Raw genomic sequence first — 18,328 nt, 5'->3', positions numbered from 1 at the left:
GGTGATTTCTGAAATACGTCACCGCCTATTGTTGTGTAGGAATGTAGAGTTCCAAATTTGATTTGTAACCACGAATTTATTCCTTAGTCGTCTCGTCTCGTCTCGTCTCGTCTCGTCCCGCAGACGTTTTTCGTGCTTGCGCTGTCATATGGACCACGACCCGAGCGGCAGCGAGCGGCAGTCGAGCAAAGTCGGGACAAGTCGGGACGGGGACAGGGACAGGGATAGGAATGGTGCGAATGCACTGCAAACTACGCAGACACCTGGTGTGAGGCGCGGCGAGGCGAGGCGAGGCGAGGCGAGGAAGCCCACATCGCTACCAGTGGGCCCTCCAGCACGACACTGCCACACCCCGCACAGGCCCTCCGCTGAACACCAGGGACAAGATGCGTCCTCCGCTAGTGTCGAAGGCTGAACGCGCCCAGCGAATGACAGGGGGTGCAACGAGCAGCAGTGCGTCTCACACACGCGGCGGTGCGCCCGCCAATTCGGCCGTCACTCTGCTGGGACGCCGGGCGCGCCTCCCCGCGCCGTCCTCGAGGAACTGGCGGTTGCGGAAGGAAGCGCTTTCGTCAAATGCGGCCGAAAACTAACATTTTGTGTGTTGGGAGAAAAGCCGAACGCGAATTCTGCCGTGCTCCTACATTAGATGAGCGCCAACGGCGATACCATGATGAATACACCGGTTCTCGTCCGACCACCGAAGTTAAGCATCATCATGCCCGGCTAGTACTTGGATGGGTGACCGCCTGGGTCAACCCGGGTGCTGTTGGCTCCCTTCCCGTTTTTTTTTTTTTTTGTTATGTTGCCAGCCCAATTTTCAAACTACGTTTCTGTTGTGACAAAGATGCTTCCTTAAGCCTTTTAAACTACTGTAATGGTACGAAAATGCAGTAATTAACTCAGTTTGAGGGAGAATGTGCTAACCAAGTTTGCCAAGAAGACTTTGAAAACGACAAAACAGTACGAATCGGCAGGTGATTTCTGAAATACGTCACCGCCTATTGTTGTGTAGGAATGTAGAGTTCCAAATTTGATTTGTAACCACGAATTTATTCCTTAGTCGTCTCGTCTCGTCTCGTCTCGTCTCGTCCCGCAGACGTTTTTCGTGCTTGCGCTGTCATATGGACCACGACCCGAGCGGCAGCGAGCGGCAGTCGAGCAAAGTCGGGACAAGTCGGGACGGGGACAGGGACAGGGATAGGAATGGTGCGAATGCACTGCAAACTACGCAGACACCTGGTGTGAGGCGCGGCGAGGCGAGGCGAGGCGAGGCGAGGAAGCCCACATCGCTACCAGTGGGCCCTCCAGCACGACACTGCCACACCCCGCACAGGCCCTCCGCTGAACACCAGGGACAAGATGCGTCCTCCGCTAGTGTCGAAGGCTGAACGCGCCCAGCGAATGACAGGGGGTGCAACGAGCAGCAGTGCGTCTCACACACGCGGCGGTGCGCCCGCCAATTCGGCCGTCACTCTGCTGGGACGCCGGGCGCGCCTCCCCGCGCCGTCCTCGAGGAACTGGCGGTTGCGGAAGGAAGCGCTTTCGTCAAATGCGGCCGAAAACTAACATTTTGTGTGTTGGGAGAAAAGCCGAACGCGAATTCTGCCGTGCTCCTACATTAGATGAGCGCCAACGGCCATACCATGATGAATACACCGGTTCTCGTCCGATCACCGAAGTTAAGCATCATCGGGCCCTGCTAGTACTTGGATGGGTGACCGCCTGGGTCAACCCGGGTGCTGTTGGCTCCCTTCCCGTTTTTTTTTTTTTGTTATGTCGCCAGCCCAATTTTCAAACTACCTTTCTGTTGTGACAAAGATGCTTCCTTAAACCGTTTAAACTACTGTAATGGTACGATAATGCAGTAATTAACTCAGTTTGAGGGAGAATGTGCTAACCAAGTTTGCCAAGAAGACTTTGAAAACGACAAAACAGTACGAATTGGCAGGTGATTTCTGAAATACGTCACCGCCTATTGTTGTGTAGGAATGTAGAGTTCCAAATTTGATTTGTAACCACGAATTTATTCCTTAGTCGTCTCGTCTCGTCTCGTCTCGTCTCGTCCCGCAGACGTTTTTCGTGCTTGCGCTGTCATATGGACCACGACCCGAGCGGCAGCGAGCGGCAGTCGAGCAAAGTCGGGACAAGTCGGGACGGGGACAGGGACAGGGATAGGAATGGTGCGAATGCACTGCAAACTACGCAGACACCTGGTGTGAGGCGCGGCGAAGCGAGGCGAGGCGAGGCGAGGAAGCCCACATCGCTACCAGTGGGCCCTCCAGCACGACACTGCCACACCCCGCACAGGCCCTCCGCTGAACACCAGGGACAAGATGCGTCCTCCGCTAGTGTCGAAGGCTGAACGCGCCCAGCGAATGACAGGGGGTGCAACGAGCAGCAGTGCGTCTCACACACGCGGCGGTGCGCCCGCCAATTCGGCCGTCACTCTGCTGGGACGCCGGGCGCGCCTCCCCGCGCCGTCCTCGAGGAACTGGCGGTTGCGGAAGGAAGCGCTTTCGTCAAATGCGGCCGAAAACTAACATTTTGTGTGTTGGGAGAAAAGCCGAACGCGAATTCTGCCGTGCTCCTACATTAGATGAGCGCCAACGGCGATACCATGATGAATACACCGGTTCTCGTCCGACCACCGAAGTTAAGCATCATCATGCCCGGCTAGTACTTGGATGGGTGACCGCCTGGGTCAACCCGGGTGCTGTTGGCTCCCTTCCCGTTTTTTTTTTTTTGTTATGTTGCCAGCCCAATTTTCAAACTACGTTTCTGTTGTGACAAAGATGCTTCCTTAAGCCTTTTAAACTACTGTAATGGTACGAAAATGCAGTAATTAACTCAGTTTGAGGGAGAATGTGCTAACCAAGTTTGCCAAGAAGACTTTGAAAACGACAAAACAGTACGAATTGGCAGGTGATTTCTGAAATACGTCACCGCCTATTGTTGTGTAGGAATGTAGAGTTCCAAATTTGATTTGTAACCACGAATTTATTCCTTAGTCGTCTCGTCTCGTCTCGTCTCGTCTCGTCCCGCAGACGTTTTTCGTGCTTGCGCTGTCATATGGACCACGACCCGAGCGGCAGCGAGCGGCAGTCGAGCAAAGTCGGGACAAGTCGGGACGGGGACAGGGACAGGGATAGGAATGGTGCGAATGCACTGCAAACTACGCAGACACCTGGTGTGAGGCGCGGCGAGGCGAGGCGAGGCGAGGCGAGGAAGCCCACATCGCTACCAGTGGGCCCTCCAGCACGACACTGCCACACCCCGCACAGGCCCTCCGCTGAACACCAGGGACAAGATGCGTCCTCCGCTAGTGTCGAAGGCTGAACGCGCCCAGCGAATGACAGGGGGTGCAACGAGCAGCAGTGCGTCTCACACACGCGGCGGTGCGCCCGCCAATTCGGCCGTCACTCTGCTGGGACGCCGGGCGCGCCTCCCCGCGCCGTCCTCGAGGAACTGGCGGTTGCGGAAGGAAGCGCTTTCGTCAAATGCGGCCGAAAACTAACATTTTGTGTGTTGGGAGAAAAGCCGAACGCGAATTCTGCCGTGCTCCTACATTAGATGAGCGCCAACGGCGATACCATGATGAATACACCGGTTCTCGTCCGACCACCGAAGTTAAGCATCATCATGCCCGGCTAGTACTTGGATGGGTGACCGCCTGGGTCAACCCGGGTGCTGTTGGCTCCCTTCCCGTTTTTTTTTTTTTTTGTTATGTTGCCAGCCCAATTTTCAAACTACGTTTCTGTTGTGACAAAGATGCTTCCTTAAGCCTTTTAAACTACTGTAATGGTACGAAAATGCAGTAATTAACTCAGTTTGAGGGAGAATGTGCTAACCAAGTTTGCCAAGAAGACTTTGAAAACGACAAAACAGTACGAATCGGCAGGTGATTTCTGAAATACGTCACCGCCTATTGTTGTGTAGGAATGTAGAGTTCCAAATTTGATTTGTAACCACGAATTTATTCCTTAGTCGTCTCGTCTCGTCTCGTCTCGTCTCGTCCCGCAGACGTTTTTCGTGCTTGCGCTGTCATATGGACCACGACCCGAGCGGCAGCGAGCGGCAGTCGAGCAAAGTCGGGACAAGTCGGGACGGGGACAGGGACAGGGATAGGAATGGTGCGAATGCACTGCAAACTACGCAGACACCTGGTGTGAGGCGCGGCGAGGCGAGGCGAGGCGAGGCGAGGAAGCCCACATCGCTACCAGTGGGCCCTCCAGCACGACACTGCCACACCCCGCACAGGCCCTCCGCTGAACACCAGGGACAAGATGCGTCCTCCGCTAGTGTCGAAGGCTGAACGCGCCCAGCGAATGACAGGGGGTGCAACGAGCAGCAGTGCGTCTCACACACGCGGCGGTGCGCCCGCCAATTCGGCCGTCACTCTGCTGGGACGCCGGGCGCGCCTCCCCGCGCCGTCCTCGAGGAACTGGCGGTTGCGGAAGGAAGCGCTTTCGTCAAATGCGGCCGAAAACTAACATTTTGTGTGTTGGGAGAAAAGCCGAACGCGAATTCTGCCGTGCTCCTACATTAGATGAGCGCCAACGGCGATACCATGATGAATACACCGGTTCTCGTCCGACCACCGAAGTTAAGCATCATCATGCCCGGCTAGTACTTGGATGGGTGACCGCCTGGGTCAACCCGGGTGCTGTTGGCTCCCTTCCCGTTTTTTTTTTTTTGTTATGTTGCCAGCCCAATTTTCAAACTACGTTTCTGTTGTGACAAAGATGCTTCCTTAAGCCTTTTAAACTACTGTAATGGTACGAAAATGCAGTACTTAACTCAGTTTGAGGGAGAATGTGCTAACCAAGTTTGCCAAGAAGACTTTGAAAACGACAAAACAGTACGAATTGGCAGGTGATTTCTGAAATACGTCACCGCCTATTGTTGTGTAGGAATGTAGAGTTCCAAATTTGATTTGTAACCACGAATTTATTCCTTAGTCGTCTCGTCTCGTCTCGTCTCGTCTCGTCCCGCAGACGTTTTTCGTGCTTGCGCTGTCATATGGACCACGACCCGAGCGGCAGCGAGCGGCAGTCGAGCAAAGTCGGGACAAGTCGGGACGGGGACAGGGACAGGGATAGGAATGGTGCGAATGCACTGCAAACTACGCAGACACCTGGTGTGAGGCGCGGCGAGGCGAGGCGAGGCGAGGCGAGGAAGCCCACATCGCTACCAGTGGGCCCTCCAGCACGACACTGCCACACCCCGCACAGGCCCTCCGCTGAACACCAGGGACAAGATGCGTCCTCCGCTAGTGTCGAAGGCTGAACGCGCCCAGCGAATGACAGGGGGTGCAACGAGCAGCAGTGCGTCTCACACACGCGGCGGTGCGCCCGCCAATTCGGCCGTCACTCTGCTGGGACGCCGGGCGCGCCTCCCCGCGCCGTCCTCGAGGAACTGGCGGTTGCGGAAGGAAGCGCTTTCGTCAAATGCGGCCGAAAACTAACATTTTGTGTGTTGGGAGAAAAGCCGAACGCGAATTCTGCCGTGCTCCTACATTAGATGAGCGCCAACGGCGATACCATGATGAATACACCGGTTCTCGTCCGACCACCGAAGTTAAGCATCATCATGCCCGGCTAGTACTTGGATGGGTGACCGCCTGGGTCAACCCGGGTGCTGTTGGCTCCCTTCCCGTTTTTTTTTTTTTTTGTTATGTTGCCAGCCCAATTTTCAAACTACGTTTCTGTTGTGACAAAGATGCTTCCTTAAGCCTTTTAAACTACTGTAATGGTACGAAAATGCAGTAATTAACTCAGTTTGAGGGAGAATGTGCTAACCAAGTTTGCCAAGAAGACTTTGAAAACGACAAAACAGTACGAATCGGCAGGTGATTTCTGAAATACGTCACCGCCTATTGTTGTGTAGGAATGTAGAGTTCCAAATTTGATTTGTAACCACGAATTTATTCCTTAGTCGTCTCGTCTCGTCTCGTCTCGTCTCGTCCCGCAGACGTTTTTCGTGCTTGCGCTGTCATATGGACCACGACCCGAGCGGCAGCGAGCGGCAGTCGAGCAAAGTCGGGACAAGTCGGGACGGGGACAGGGACAGGGATAGGAATGGTGCGAATGCACTGCAAACTACGCAGACACCTGGTGTGAGGCGCGGCGAGGCGAGGCGAGGCGAGGCGAGGAAGCCCACATCGCTACCAGTGGGCCCTCCAGCACGACACTGCCACACCCCGCACAGGCCCTCCGCTGAACACCAGGGACAAGATGCGTCCTCCGCTAGTGTCGAAGGCTGAACGCGCCCAGCGAATGACAGGGGGTGCAACGAGCAGCAGTGCGTCTCACACACGCGGCGGTGCGCCCGCCAATTCGGCCGTCACTCTGCTGGGACGCCGGGCGCGCCTCCCCGCGCCGTCCTCGAGGAACTGGCGGTTGCGGAAGGAAGCGCTTTCGTCAAATGCGGCCGAAAACTAACATTTTGTGTGTTGGGAGAAAAGCCGAACGCGAATTCTGCCGTGCTCCTACATTAGATGAGCGCCAACGGCCATACCATGATGAATACACCGGTTCTCGTCCGACCACCGAAGTTAAGCATCATCATGCCCGGCTAGTACTTGGATGGGTGACCGCCTGGGTCAACCCGGGTGCTGTTGGCTCCCTTCCCGTTTTTTTTTTTTTGTTATGTTGCCAGCCCAATTTTCAAACTACGTTTCTGTTGTGACAAAGATGCTTCCTTAAGCCTTTTAAACTACTGTAATGGTACGAAAATGCAGTACTTAACTCAGTTTGAGGGAGAATGTGCTAACCAAGTTTGCCAAGAAGACTTTGAAAACGACAAAACAGTACGAATTGGCAGGTGATTTCTGAAATACGTCACCGCCTATTGTTGTGTAGGAATGTAGAGTTCCAAATTTGATTTGTAACCACGAATTTATTCCTTAGTCGTCTCGTCTCGTCTCGTCTCGTCTCGTCCCGCAGACGTTTTTCGTGCTTGCGCTGTCATATGGACCACGACCCGAGCGGCAGCGAGCGGCAGTCGAGCAAAGTCGGGACAAGTCGGGACGGGGACAGGGACAGGGATAGGAATGGTGCGAATGCACTGCAAACTACGCAGACACCTGGTGTGAGGCGCGGCGAGGCGAGGCGAGGCGAGGCGAGGAAGCCCACATCGCTACCAGTGGGCCCTCCAGCACGACACTGCCACACCCCGCACAGGCCCTCCGCTGAACACCAGGGACAAGATGCGTCCTCCGCTAGTGTCGAAGGCTGAACGCGCCCAGCGAATGACAGGGGGTGCAACGAGCAGCAGTGCGTCTCACACACGCGGCGGTGCGCCCGCCAATTCGGCCGTCACTCTGCTGGGACGCCGGGCGCGCCTCCCCGCGCCGTCCTCGAGGAACTGGCGGTTGCGGAAGGAAGCGCTTTCGTCAAATGCGGCCGAAAACTAACATTTTGTGTGTTGGGAGAAAAGCCGAACGCGAATTCTGCCGTGCTCCTACATTAGATGAGCGCCAACGGCGATACCATGATGAATACACCGGTTCTCGTCCGACCACCGAAGTTAAGCATCATCATGCCCGGCTAGTACTTGGATGGGTGACCGCCTGGGTCAACCCGGGTGCTGTTGGCTCCCTTCCCGTTTTTTTTTTTTTTTGTTATGTTGCCAGCCCAATTTTCAAACTACGTTTCTGTTGTGACAAAGATGCTTCCTTAAGCCTTTTAAACTACTGTAATGGTACGAAAATGCAGTAATTAACTCAGTTTGAGGGAGAATGTGCTAACCAAGTTTGCCAAGAAGACTTTGAAAACGACAAAACAGTACGAATCGGCAGGTGATTTCTGAAATACGTCACCGCCTATTGTTGTGTAGGAATGTAGAGTTCCAAATTTGATTTGTAACCACGAATTTATTCCTTAGTCGTCTCGTCTCGTCTCGTCTCGTCTCGTCCCGCAGACGTTTTTCGTGCTTGCGCTGTCATATGGACCACGACCCGAGCGGCAGCGAGCGGCAGTCGAGCAAAGTCGGGACAAGTCGGGACGGGGACAGGGACAGGGATAGGAATGGTGCGAATGCACTGCAAACTACGCAGACACCTGGTGTGAGGCGCGGCGAGGCGAGGCGAGGCGAGGCGAGGAAGCCCACATCGCTACCAGTGGGCCCTCCAGCACGACACTGCCACACCCCGCACAGGCCCTCCGCTGAACACCAGGGACAAGATGCGTCCTCCGCTAGTGTCGAAGGCTGAACGCGCCCAGCGAATGACAGGGGGTGCAACGAGCAGCAGTGCGTCTCACACACGCGGCGGTGCGCCCGCCAATTCGGCCGTCACTCTGCTGGGACGCCGGGCGCGCCTCCCCGCGCCGTCCTCGAGGAACTGGCGGTTGCGGAAGGAAGCGCTTTCGTCAAATGCGGCCGAAAACTAACATTTTGTGTGTTGGGAGAAAAGCCGAACGCGAATTCTGCCGTGCTCCTACATTAGATGAGCGCCAACGGCCATACCATGATGAATACACCGGTTCTCGTCCGATCACCGAAGTTAAGCATCATCGGGCCCTGCTAGTACTTGGATGGGTGACCGCCTGGGAAACCCGGGTGCTGTTGGCTCCCTTCCTGTTTTTTTTTTTTTGTTATGTCGCCAGCCCAATTTTCAAACTACCTTTCTGTTGTGACAAAGATGCTTCCTTAAACCGTTTAAACTACTGTAATGGTACGATAATGCAGTAATTAACTCAGTTTGAGGGAGAATGTGCTAACCAAGTTTGCCAAGAAGACTTTGAAAACGACAAAACAGTACGAATTGGCAGGTGATTTCTGAAATACGTCACCGCCTATTGTTGTGTAGGAATGTAGAGTTCCAAATTTGATTTGTAACCACGAATTTATTCCTTAGTCGTCTCGTCTCGTCTCGTCTCGTCTCGTCCCGCAGACGTTTTTCGTGCTTGCGCTGTCATATGGACCACGACCCGAGCGGCAGCGAGCGGCAGTCGAGCAAAGTCGGGACAAGTCGGGACGGGGACAGGGACAGGGATAGGAATGGTGCGAATGCACTGCAAACTACGCAGACACCTGGTGTGAGGCGCGGCGAGGCGAGGCGAGGCGAGGCGAGGAAGCCCACATCGCTACCAGTGGGCCCTCCAGCACGACACTGCCACACCCCGCACAGGCCCTCCGCTGAACACCAGGGACAAGATGCGTCCTCCGCTAGTGTCGAAGGCTGAACGCGCCCAGCGAATGACAGGGGGTGCAACGAGCAGCAGTGCGTCTCACACACGCGGCGGTGCGCCCGCCAATTCGGCCGTCACTCTGCTGGGACGCCGGGCGCGCCTCCCCGCGCCGTCCTCGAGGAACTGGCGGTTGCGGAAGGAAGCGCTTTCGTCAAATGCGGCCGAAAACTAACATTTTGTGTGTTGGGAGAAAAGCCGAACGCGAATTCTGCCGTGCTCCTACATTAGATGAGCGCCAACGGCGATACCATGATGAATACACCGGTTCTCGTCCGACCACCGAAGTTAAGCATCATCATGCCCGGCTAGTACTTGGATGGGTGACCGCCTGGGTCAACCCGGGTGCTGTTGGCTCCCTTCCCGTTTTTTTTTTTTTTTGTTATGTTGCCAGCCCAATTTTCAAACTACGTTTCTGTTGTGACAAAGATGCTTCCTTAAGCCTTTTAAACTACTGTAATGGTACGAAAATGCAGTAATTAACTCAGTTTGAGGGAGAATGTGCTAACCAAGTTTGCCAAGAAGACTTTGAAAACGACAAAACAGTACGAATCGGCAGGTGATTTCTGAAATACGTCACCGCCTATTGTTGTGTAGGAATGTAGAGTTCCAAATTTGATTTGTAACCACGAATTTATTCCTTAGTCGTCTCGTCTCGTCTCGTCTCGTCTCGTCCCGCAGACGTTTTTCGTGCTTGCGCTGTCATATGGACCACGACCCGAGCGGCAGCGAGCGGCAGTCGAGCAAAGTCGGGACAAGTCGGGACGGGGACAGGGACAGGGATAGGAATGGTGCGAATGCACTGCAAACTACGCAGACACCTGGTGTGAGGCGCGGCGAGGCGAGGCGAGGCGAGGCGAGGAAGCCCACATCGCTACCAGTGGGCCCTCCAGCACGACACTGCCACACCCCGCACAGGCCCTCCGCTGAACACCAGGGACAAGATGCGTCCTCCGCTAGTGTCGAAGGCTGAACGCGCCCAGCGAATGACAGGGGGTGCAACGAGCAGCAGTGCGTCTCACACACGCGGCGGTGCGCCCGCCAATTCGGCCGTCACTCTGCTGGGACGCCGGGCGCGCCTCCCCGCGCCGTCCTCGAGGAACTGGCGGTTGCGGAAGGAAGCGCTTTCGTCAAATGCGGCCGAAAACTAACATTTTGTGTGTTGGGAGAAAAGCCGAACGCGAATTCTGCCGTGCTCCTACATTAGATGAGCGCCAACGGCCATACCATGATGAATACACCGGTTCTCGTCCGATCACCGAAGTTAAGCATCATCGGGCCCTGCTAGTACTTGGATGGGTGACCGCCTGGGAAACCCGGGTGCTGTTGGCTCCCTTCCTGTTTTTTTTTTTTTGTTATGTCGCCAGCCCAATTTTCAAACTACCTTTCTGTTGTGACAAAGATGCTTCCTTAAACCGTTTAAACTACTGTAATGGTACGATAATGCAGTAATTAACTCAGTTTGAGGGAGAATGTGCTAACCAAGTTTGCCAAGAAGACTTTGAAAACGACAAAACAGTACGAATTGGCAGGTGATTTCTGAAATACGTCACCGCCTATTGTTGTGTAGGAATGTAGAGTTCCAAATTTGATTTGTAACCACGAATTTATTCCTTAGTCGTCTCGTCTCGTCTCGTCTCGTCTCGTCCCGCAGACGTTTTTCGTGCTTGCGCTGTCATATGGACCACGACCCGAGCGGCAGCGAGCGGCAGTCGAGCAAAGTCGGGACAAGTCGGGACGGGGACAGGGACAGGGATAGGAATGGTGCGAATGCACTGCAAACTACGCAGACACCTGGTGTGAGGCGCGGCGAGGCGAGGCGAGGCGAGGCGAGGAAGCCCACATCGCTACCAGTGGGCCCTCCAGCACGACACTGCCACACCCCGCACAGGCCCTCCGCTGAACACCAGGGACAAGATGCGTCCTCCGCTAGTGTCGAAGGCTGAACGCGCCCAGCGAATGACAGGGGGTGCAACGAGCAGCAGTGCGTCTCACACACGCGGCGGTGCGCCCGCCAATTCGGCCGTCACTCTGCTGGGACGCCGGGCGCGCCTCCCCGCGCCGTCCTCGAGGAACTGGCGGTTGCGGAAGGAAGCGCTTTCGTCAAATGCGGCCGAAAACTAACATTTTGTGTGTTGGGAGAAAAGCCGAACGCGAATTCTGCCGTGCTCCTACATTAGATGAGCGCCAACGGCGATACCATGATGAATACACCGGTTCTCGTCCGACCACCGAAGTTAAGCATCATCATGCCCGGCTAGTACTTGGATGGGTGACCGCCTGGGTCAACCCGGGTGCTGTTGGCTCCCTTCCCGTTTTTTTTTTTTTGTTATGTTGCCAGCCCAATTTTCAAACTACGTTTCTGTTGTGACAAAGATGCTTCCTTAAGCCTTTTAAACTACTGTAATGGTACGAAAATGCAGTAATTAACTCAGTTTGAGGGAGAATGTGCTAACCAAGTTTGCCAAGAAGACTTTGAAAACGACAAAACAGTACGAATTGGCAGGTGATTTCTGAAATACGTCACCGCCTATTGTTGTGTAGGAATGTAGAGTTCCAAATTTGATTTGTAACCACGAATTTATTCCTTAGTCGTCTCGTCTCGTCTCGTCTCGTCTCGTCCCGCAGACGTTTTTCGTGCTTGCGCTGTCATATGGACCACGACCCGAGCGGCAGCGAGCGGCAGTCGAGCAAAGTCGGGACAAGTCGGGACGGGGACAGGGACAGGGATAGGAATGGTGCGAATGCACTGCAAACTACGCAGACACCTGGTGTGAGGCGCGGCGAGGCGAGGCGAGGCGAGGCGAGGAAGCCCACATCGCTACCAGTGGGCCCTCCAGCACGACACTGCCACACCCCGCACAGGCCCTCCGCTGAACACCAGGTACAAGATGCGTCCTCCGCTAGTGTCGAAGGCTGAACGCGCCCAGCGAATGACAGGGGGTGCAACGAGCAGCAGTGCGTCTCACACACGCGGCGGTGCGCCCGCCAATTCGGCCGTCACTCTGCTGGGACGCCGGGCGCGCCTCCCCGCGCCGTCCTCGAGGAACTGGCGGTTGCGGAAGGAAGCGCTTTCGTCAAATGCGGCCGAAAACTAACATTTTGTGTGTTGGGAGAAAAGCCGAACGCGAATTCTGCCGTGCTCCTACATTAGATGAGCGCCAACGGCGATACCATGATGAATACACCGGTTCTCGTCCGACCACCGAAGTTAAGCATCATCATGCCCGGCTAGTACTTGGATGGGTGACCGCCTGGGTCAACCCGGGTGCTGTTGGCTCCCTTCCCGTTTTTTTTTTTTTGTTATGTTGCCAGCCCAATTTTCAAACTACGTTTCTGTTGTGACAAAGATGCTTCCTTAAGCCTTTTAAACTACTGTAATGGTACGAAAATGCAGTAATTAACTCAGTTTGAGGGAGAATGTGCTAACCAAGTTTGCCAAGAAGACTTTGAAAACGACAAAACAGTACGAATCGGCAGGTGATTTCTGAAATACGTCACCGCCTATTGTTGTGTAGGAATGTAGAGTTCCAAATTTGATTTGTAACCACGAATTTATTCCTTAGTCGTCTCGTCTCGTCTCGTCTCGTCTCGTCCCGCAGACGTTTTTCGTGCTTGCGCTGTCATATGGACCACGACCCGAGCGGCAGCGAGCGGCAGTCGAGCAAAGTCGGGACAAGTCGGGACGGGGACAGGGACAGGGATAGGAATGGTGCGAATGCACTGCAAACTACGCAGACACCTGGTGTGAGGCGCGGCGAGGCGAGGCGAGGCGAGGCGAGGAAGCCCACATCGCTACCAGTGGGCCCTCCAGCACGACACTGCCACACCCCGCACAGGCCCTCCGCTGAACACCAGGGACAAGATGCGTCCTCCGCTAGTGTCGAAGGCTGAACGCGCCCAGCGAATGACAGGGGGTGCAACGAGCAGCAGTGCGTCTCACACACGCGGCGGTGCGCCCGCCAATTCGGCCGTCACTCTGCTGGGACGCCGGGCGCGCCTCCCCGCGCCGTCCTCGAGGAACTGGCGGTTGCGGAAGGAAGCGCTTTCGTCAAATGCGGCCGAAAACTAACATTTTGTGTGTTGGGAGAAAAGCCGAACGCGAATTCTGCCGTGCTCCTACATTAGATGAGCGCCAACGGCCATACCATGATGAATACACCGGTTCTCGTCCGATCACCGAAGTTAAGCATCATCGGGCCCTGCTAGTACTTGGATGGGTGACCGCCTGGGAAACCCGGGTGCTGTTGGCTCCCTTCCTGTTTTTTTTTTTTTTGTTATGTCGCCAGCCCAATTTTCAAACTACCTTTCTGTTGTGACAAAGATGCTTCCTTAAACCGTTTAAACTACTGTAATGGTACGATAATGCAGTAATTAACTCAGTTTGAGGGAGAATGTGCTAACCAAGTTTGCCAAGAAGACTTTGAAAACGACAAAACAGTACGAATTGGCAGGTGATTTCTGAAATACGTCACCGCCTATTGTTGTGTAGGAATGTAGAGTTCCAAATTTGATTTGTAACCACGAATTTATTCCTTAGTCGTCTCGTCTCGTCTCGTCTCGTCTCGTCCCGCAGACGTTTTTCGTGCTTGCGCTGTCATATGGACCACGACCCGAGCGGCAGCGAGCGGCAGTCGAGCAAAGTCGGGACAAGTCGGGACGGGGACAGGGAAAGGGATAGGAATGGTGCGAATGCACTGCAAACTACGCAGACACCTGGTGTGAGGCGCGGCGAGGCGAGGCGAGGCGAGGCGAGGAAGCCCACATCGCTACCAGTGGGCCCTCCAGCACGACACTGCCACACCCCGCACAGGCCCTCCGCTGAACACCAGGGACAAGATGCGTCCTCCGCTAGTGTCGAAGGCTGAACGCGCCCAGCGAATGACAGGGGGTGCAACGAGCAGCAGTGCGTCTCACACACGCGGCGGTGCGCCCGCCAATTCGGCCGTCACTCTGCTGGGACGCCGGGCGCGCCTCCCCGCGCCGTCCTCGAGGAACTGGCGGTTGCGGAAGGAAGCGCTTTCGTCAAATGCGGCCGAAAACTAACATTTTGTGTGTTGGGAGAAAAGCCGAACGCGAATTCTGCCGTGCTCCTACATTAGATGAGCGCCAACGGCGATACCATGATGAATACACCGGTTCTCGTCCGACCACCGAAGTTAAGCATCATCATGCCCGGCTAGTACTTGGATGGGTGACCGCCTGGGTCAACCCGGGTGCTGTTGGCTCCCTTCCCGTTTTTTTTTTTTTGTTATGTTGCCAGCCCAATTTTCAAACTACGTTTCTGTTGTGACAAAGATGCTTCCTTAAGCCTTTTAAACTACTGTAATGGTACGAAAATGCAGTAATTAACTCAGTTTGAGGGAGAATGTGCTAACCAAGTTTGCCAAGAAGACTTTGAAAACGACAAAACAGTACGAATTGGCAGGTGATTTCTGAAATACGTCACCGCCTATTGTTGTGTAGGAATGTAGAGTTCCAAATTTGATTTGTAACCACGAATTTATTCCTTAGTCGTCTCGTCTCGTCTCGTCTCGTCTCGTCCCGCAGACGTTTTTCGTGCTTGCGCTGTCATATGGACCACGACCCGAGCGGCAGCGAGCGGCAGTCGAGCAAAGTCGGGACAAGTCGGGACGGGGACAGGGACAGGGATAGGAATGGTGCGAATGCACTGCAAACTACGCAGACACCTGGTGTGAGGCGCGGCGAGGCGAGGCGAGGCGAGGCGAGGAAGCCCACATCGCTACCAGTGGGCCCTCCAGCACGACACTGCCACACCCCGCACAGGCCCTCCGCTGAACACCAGGGACAAGATGCGTCCTCCGCTAGTGTCGAAGGCTGAACGCGCCCAGCGAATGACAGGGGGTGCAACGAGCAGCAGTGCGTCTCACACACGCGGCGGTGCGCCCGCCAATTCGGCCGTCACTCTGCTGGGACGCCGGGCGCGCCTCCCCGCGCCGTCCTCGAGGAACTGGCGGTTGCGGAAGGAAGCGCTTTCGTCAAATGCGGCCGAAAACTAACATTTTGTGTGTTGGGAGAAAAGCCGAACGCGAATTCTGCCGTGCTCCTACATTAGATGAGCGCCAACGGCGATACCATGATGAATACACCGGTTCTCGTCCGACCACCGAAGTTAAGCATCATCATGCCCGGCTAGTACTTGGATGGGTGACCGCCTGGGTCAACCCGGGTGCTGTTGGCTCCCTTCCCGTTTTTTTTTTTTTGTTATGTTGCCAGCCCAATTTTCAAACTACGTTTCTGTTGTGACAAAGATGCTTCCTTAAGCCTTTTAAACTACTGTAATGGTACGAAAATGCAGTAATTAACTCAGTTTGAGGGAGAATGTGCTAACCAAGTTTGCCAAGAAGACTTTGAAAACGACAAAACAGTACGAATTGGCAGGTGATTTCTGAAATACGTCACCGCCTATTGTTGTGTAGGAATGTAGAGTTCCAAATTTGATTTGTAACCACGAATTTATTCCTTAGTCGTCTCGTCTCGTCTCGTCTCGTCTCGTCCCGCAGACGTTTTTCGTGCTTGCGCTGTCATATGGACCACGACCCGAGCGGCAGCGAGCGGCAGTCGAGCAAAGTCGGGACAAGTCGGGACGGGGACAGGGACAGGGATAGGAATGGTGCGAATGCACTGCAAACTACGCAGACACCTGGTGTGAGGCGCGGCGAGGCGAGGCGAGGCGAGGCGAGGAAGCCCACATCGCTACCAGTGGGCCCTCCAGCACGACACTGCCACACCCCGCACAGGCCCTCCGCTGAACACCAGGGACAAGATGCGTCCTCCGCTAGTGTCGAAGGCTGAACGCGCCCAGCGAATGACAGGGGGTGCAACGAGCAGCAGTGCGTCTCACACACGCGGCGGTGCGCCCGCCAATTCGGCCGTCACTCTGCTGGGACGCCGGGCGCGCCTCCCCGCGCCGTCCTCGAGGAACTGGCGGTTGCGGAAGGAAGCGCTTTCGTCAAATGCGGCCGAAAACTAACATTTTGTGTGTTGGGAGAAAAGCCGAACGCGAATTCTGCCGTGCTCCTACATTAGATGAGCGCCAACGGCGATACCATGATGAATACACCGGTTCTCGTCCGACCACCGAAGTTAAGCATCATCATGCCCGGCTAGTACTTGGATGGGTGACCGCCTGGGTCAACCCGGGTGCTGTTGGCTCCCTTCCCGTTTTTTTTTTTTGTTATGTTGCCAGCCCAATTTTCAAACTACGTTTCTGTTGTGACAAAGATGCTTCCTTAAGCCTTTTAAACTACTGTAATGGTACGAAAATGCAGTAATTAACTCAGTTTGAGGGAGAATGTGCTAACCAAGTTTGCCAAGAAGACTTTGAAAACGACAAAACAGTACGAATCGGCAGGTGATTTCTGAAATACGTCACCGCCTATTGTTGTGTAGGAATGTAGAGTTCCAAATTTGATTTGTAACCACGAATTTATTCCTTAGTCGTCTCGTCTCGTCTCGTCTCGTCTCGTCCCGCAGACGTTTTTCGTGCTTGCGCTGTCATATGGACCACGACCCGAGCGGCAGCGAGCGGCAGTCGAGCAAAGTCGGGACAAGTCGGGACGGGGACAGGGACAGGGATAGGAATGGTGCGAATGCACTGCAAACTACGCAGACACCTGGTGTGAGGCGCGGCGAGGCGAGGCGAGGCGAGGCGAGGAAGCCCACATCGCTACCAGTGGGCCCTCCAGCACGACACTGCCACACCCCGCACAGGCCCTCCGCTGAACACCAGGGACAAGATGCGTCCTCCGCTAGTGTCGAAGGCTGAACGCGCCCAGCGAATGACAGGGGGTGCAACGAGCAGCAGTGCGTCTCACACACGCGGCGGTGCGCCCGCCAATTCGGCCGTCACTCTGCTGGGACGCCGGGCGCGCCTCCCCGCGCCGTCCTCGAGGAACTGGCGGTTGCGGAAGGAAGCGCTTTCGTCAAATGCGGCCGAAAACTAACATTTTGTGTGTTGGGAGAAAAGCCGAACGCGAATTCTGCCGTGCTCCTACATTAGATGAGCGCCAACGGCCATACCATGATGAATACACCGGTTCTCGTCCGATCACCGAAGTTAAGCATCATCGGGCCCTGCTAGTACTTGGATGGGTGACCGCCTGGGAAACCCGGGTGCTGTTGGCTCCCTTCCTGTTTTTTTTTTTTTTGTTATGTCGCCAGCCCAATTTTCAAACTACCTTTCTGTTGTGACAAAGATGCTTCCTTAAACCGTTTAAACTACTGTAATGGTACGATAATGCAGTAATTAACTCAGTTTGAGGGAGAATGTGCTAACCAAGTTTGCCAAGAAGACTTTGAAAACGACAAAACAGTACGAATTGGCAGGTGATTTCTGAAATACGTCACCGCCTATTGTTGTGTAGGAATGTAGAGTTCCAAATTTGATTTGTAACCACGAATTTATTCCTTAGTCGTCTCGTCTCGTCTCGTCTCGTCTCGTCCCGCAGACGTTTTTCGTGCTTGCGCTGTCATATGGACCACGACCCGAGCGGCAGCGAGCGGCAGTCGAGCAAAGTCGGGACAAGTCGGGACGGGGACAGGGACAGGGATAGGAATGGTGCGAATGCACTGCAAACTACGCAGACACCTGGTGTGAGGCGCGGCGAGGCGAGGCGAGGCGAGGCGAGGAAGCCCACATCGCTACCAGTGGGCCCTCCAGCACGACACTGCCACACCCCGCACAGGCCCTCCGCTGAACACCAGGGACAAGATGCGTCCTCCGCTAGTGTCGAAGGCTGAACGCGCCCAGCGAATGACAGGGGGTGCAACGAGCAGCAGTGCGTCTCACACACGCGGCGGTGCGCCCGCCAATTCGGCCGTCACTCTGCTGGGACGCCGGGCGCGCCTCCCCGCGCCGTCCTCGAGGAACTGGCGGTTGCGGAAGGAAGCGCTTTCGTCAAATGCGGCCGAAAACTAACATTTTGTGTGTTGGGAGAAAAGCCGAACGCGAATTCTGCCGTGCTCCTACATTAGATGAGCGCCAACGGCGATACCATGATGAATACACCGGTTCTCGTCCGACCACCGAAGTTAAGCATCATCATGCCCGGCTAGTACTTGGATGGGTGACCGCCTGGGTCAACCCGGGTGCTGTTGGCTCCCTTCCCGTTTTT

The 18,328-nt window shown here is 55.0% G+C and overlaps 5 non-coding genes and 14 pseudogenes across 5 annotated transcripts; all 19 read left to right on the top strand.

Moving 5' to 3' along the window:
* The first annotated feature begins 655 nt into the window (after positions 1-655).
* On the top strand, positions 656-775 carry LOC126134985 (5S ribosomal RNA; annotated as a pseudogene).
* An 856-nt stretch (positions 776-1,631) lies between these two features.
* On the top strand, positions 1,632-1,751 carry LOC126134969 (5S ribosomal RNA). Its single transcript, XR_007527854.1, has one exon. It is a non-coding gene; the product is annotated as a 5S ribosomal RNA (ribosomal RNA).
* An 854-nt stretch (positions 1,752-2,605) lies between these two features.
* LOC126134984 (5S ribosomal RNA) lies at positions 2,606-2,725 on the top strand (annotated as a pseudogene).
* An 854-nt stretch (positions 2,726-3,579) lies between these two features.
* On the top strand, positions 3,580-3,699 carry LOC126134983 (5S ribosomal RNA; annotated as a pseudogene).
* An 856-nt stretch (positions 3,700-4,555) lies between these two features.
* On the top strand, positions 4,556-4,675 carry LOC126134982 (5S ribosomal RNA; annotated as a pseudogene).
* Positions 4,676-5,529: 854 nt separating this feature from the next.
* On the top strand, positions 5,530-5,649 carry LOC126134981 (5S ribosomal RNA; annotated as a pseudogene).
* Positions 5,650-6,505: 856 nt separating this feature from the next.
* Positions 6,506-6,625, top strand: LOC126134970 (5S ribosomal RNA; annotated as a pseudogene).
* Positions 6,626-7,479: 854 nt separating this feature from the next.
* Positions 7,480-7,599, top strand: LOC126134980 (5S ribosomal RNA; annotated as a pseudogene).
* An 856-nt stretch (positions 7,600-8,455) lies between these two features.
* On the top strand, positions 8,456-8,574 carry LOC126135000 (5S ribosomal RNA). The gene has a single exon (XR_007527857.1). It is a non-coding gene; the product is annotated as a 5S ribosomal RNA (ribosomal RNA).
* An 854-nt stretch (positions 8,575-9,428) lies between these two features.
* On the top strand, positions 9,429-9,548 carry LOC126134979 (5S ribosomal RNA; annotated as a pseudogene).
* An 856-nt stretch (positions 9,549-10,404) lies between these two features.
* LOC126134988 (5S ribosomal RNA) lies at positions 10,405-10,523 on the top strand. The gene has a single exon (XR_007527856.1). It is a non-coding gene; the product is annotated as a 5S ribosomal RNA (ribosomal RNA).
* An 854-nt stretch (positions 10,524-11,377) lies between these two features.
* LOC126134978 (5S ribosomal RNA) lies at positions 11,378-11,497 on the top strand (annotated as a pseudogene).
* An 854-nt stretch (positions 11,498-12,351) lies between these two features.
* On the top strand, positions 12,352-12,471 carry LOC126134977 (5S ribosomal RNA; annotated as a pseudogene).
* An 854-nt stretch (positions 12,472-13,325) lies between these two features.
* Positions 13,326-13,444, top strand: LOC126134975 (5S ribosomal RNA). Its single transcript, XR_007527855.1, has one exon. It is a non-coding gene; the product is annotated as a 5S ribosomal RNA (ribosomal RNA).
* An 855-nt stretch (positions 13,445-14,299) lies between these two features.
* Positions 14,300-14,419, top strand: LOC126134974 (5S ribosomal RNA; annotated as a pseudogene).
* An 854-nt stretch (positions 14,420-15,273) lies between these two features.
* On the top strand, positions 15,274-15,393 carry LOC126134973 (5S ribosomal RNA; annotated as a pseudogene).
* An 854-nt stretch (positions 15,394-16,247) lies between these two features.
* Positions 16,248-16,367, top strand: LOC126134972 (5S ribosomal RNA; annotated as a pseudogene).
* An 853-nt stretch (positions 16,368-17,220) lies between these two features.
* Positions 17,221-17,339, top strand: LOC126134963 (5S ribosomal RNA). The gene has a single exon (XR_007527849.1). It is a non-coding gene; the product is annotated as a 5S ribosomal RNA (ribosomal RNA).
* Positions 17,340-18,194: 855 nt separating this feature from the next.
* Positions 18,195-18,314, top strand: LOC126134971 (5S ribosomal RNA; annotated as a pseudogene).
* Positions 18,315-18,328: the final 14 nt, after the last annotated feature.

The sequence above is a fragment of the Schistocerca cancellata genome, unplaced genomic scaffold (assembly GCF_023864275.1).
Source record: "Schistocerca cancellata isolate TAMUIC-IGC-003103 unplaced genomic scaffold, iqSchCanc2.1 HiC_scaffold_618, whole genome shotgun sequence".
NCBI classification, from domain to species: Eukaryota; Metazoa; Arthropoda; class Insecta; order Orthoptera; family Acrididae; genus Schistocerca; species Schistocerca cancellata.
The sequence above is the reverse complement of the archived record's forward strand: the minus strand, read 5'-3'. Positions and strand labels throughout refer to the sequence as shown.